This window comes from Gymnodraco acuticeps, unplaced genomic scaffold, assembly GCF_902827175.1.
Source record: "Gymnodraco acuticeps unplaced genomic scaffold, fGymAcu1.1, whole genome shotgun sequence".
Taxonomy (NCBI): domain Eukaryota; kingdom Metazoa; phylum Chordata; class Actinopteri; order Perciformes; family Bathydraconidae; genus Gymnodraco; species Gymnodraco acuticeps.
This window is the reverse complement of record NW_022991818.1, coordinates 1,568,275-1,570,685: the sequence shown is the minus strand read 5'-3', so window position 1 is coordinate 1,570,685 and position 2,411 is coordinate 1,568,275.

The following is a 2,411-nucleotide window of genomic DNA, read 5'->3' as shown; positions in this document are numbered from 1 at the left end:
ACTCCCTGATAGTCCAATAGCGACGCTTGGTCAGGGTCCTTTGGCGCGCAATTGTGACGCGTCGAGTCTCCTTGAGCTTCATAAACGGACGCAAAGAGCTTTCAACTGATTGCAATGTATTCCCATCAGCGGCGGTATTTGACGCTCAGGGAAGCACCGCATCCGTCCATGTCGGCGGCAGGTAAAGGCAATGTGAGCGTCCATTCCCATTGGATAACGGAGAATTTTACACCCGGAAGTAAGTATTCTCCTTACTGTCGATTGATTTTACAGTGATATCTGCACTACTCATCAACTCAAAAACACCAGATTGTCCTTGTTAATTACACAACATTGAATGGTTTAAATTGTGTGCAATGCTTTTGTATTTTTCCCCTTCGATTCGGAGAAACAAATATGTTTTCGGAGTTTAGGATGACAGAATACACTACACTACCCATAATCCTCAGCTATCGTTTAGGACTACACCAGCCGCTTTGCTTGACAAACCCCGTGATTAGTCCTCAAGCTCTGTGATTGGATGTTGGAATGGCAGTGCGCGAAGTTTACGCCGAGTGTCAAACAGCACTTTGAAATGGAATGAAACCCATCGACGGCACACTATCCAAAACAGGACTCGAAAGTGTCCACCCCCCCCCCCCACTTGTATTGGTCATGGTACATAGCTACAGCGTAGTTATGACGATGACATCTTAGGTCACAGGCTCCTCCAACAGTGCAACACAATAAAACAGAAACAAATTTGATTTCAAAATTGCAGGTGTTTAATAGTCTTATGGCCTGTTGGATTAAACTGTCCCTGAGTCTGGTGGTCTGTGTCCACTCCGGATGCTGCGGTACCGCCTGCCAGACGGCAGCAGACAGAACAGTTTGTGGCTGGGGTGATGGGGGTCTTTTATAATCCTGAGGGCTTTCTTTAAGGTTAACCTTGTATTTTTACTCCACTACATTTATTTTAGTTACTTTGCAGATTCTGATTAATGATGTTAAATATAAACAACCCTTAAATAAGTAGAGTAAAATTCAGTGAAGGTGATTGTCAAGTGCCAACAATCAGGCGAGATATTTGATAGTGGGTGCTTGAAAAGACTAAACAAATGTATCTGCAGATCCCTAGGCTATAAAGCATATTCATTACTCATTATTCTCTACTAATAGTTAATTAAAGACTGTATATACTGTAATGACTATTTTGCACATCCCTTTCAAGATTTCAAGATTTTCTAAGGTTTATTGAAATATCATATACACAACTACAGTGTAGTTATGCAATTAATGAAAAACTTGGGTCGCAGGTTCCTCAACAGTGCATTACAGACATCTATCAATATGTGTGTACCTCCACCATTAAATTGTCATATTCTGCATATTTCTTATTCTATCTACATATATCTTATAAGAGTATAATAAATATGTATAATATCGGTTAAAAGAAGTGCTTAAACATAGTTAACATTGCAGGAAAGTTTACGACGGATATATTTTGTTATTGTTTTGAAATTTGTAACACAAAAGCGATGGAAAAAACCCACAGCAACACAGAAAAGATGGTCTTAACACGACCCAGTGGTCTAATAGTTAATAAAAAACAATAATATCAAAACAAAATATTACTACTAACTTTATTGTGAAATAAAAACAGAACGGTAAAAGAATAGTTTCCGGTCTATTCTGAAGCCCAATCTCTGTAGATAAATAAAGAAATACGACAGATGTGTAATATTTAATGCAGCCAAACCATTTATTACAATGCATTCATGTGATGACTTTCAAAGAGTAAAGCAATAAAAGTATGATTTTATCTTTTACGAACCTTTTTTTCATATGGAATGCAGTTGGAGGTCAACCAATCACAGAGCTTGAGGACTGATCACGGGGTTTGTCGAGCAAAGCGGAATGATAGCTGAGGATTATGGGTAGTGTAGTGTCTTCGGTAATCCTAAACTCAGAAAACATATTTGTTTCTCCGAATCGAAGGGGAAAAATACAAAAGCATTGCACACAATTTAAACCAATCAATGTTGTGTAATTAACAAGGATAAACTGATGTGTTTGAGTTGATGAGAAGTGCAGATATCACTTTAAAATCAATCGACAGTAAAGAGAATACTTACTTCCGGGTGTAAAATCCTGCGTTATCCAATGGGAATGGACGCTCACATTGCCTTTAGCTGCCGCCGACATGGACCAATGCGGTGCTTTCCTGAGCGCCAAATACCGCCGCCGATGGGAATGCATTGCAATCAGTTGAAAGCTCTTTGCGTCCATTTATGAAGCTGCAGGAGACTCGGCGCGTCACAACTGCATGCCAAAGGACCCTGACCAAGCATCACTATTGGATTATCAGGGAGTGAGACTGTGTTGGTTTGTAAGGAGGGAGGCTCAGAGGGGCGAGGGGGTTTCCCAAAGAC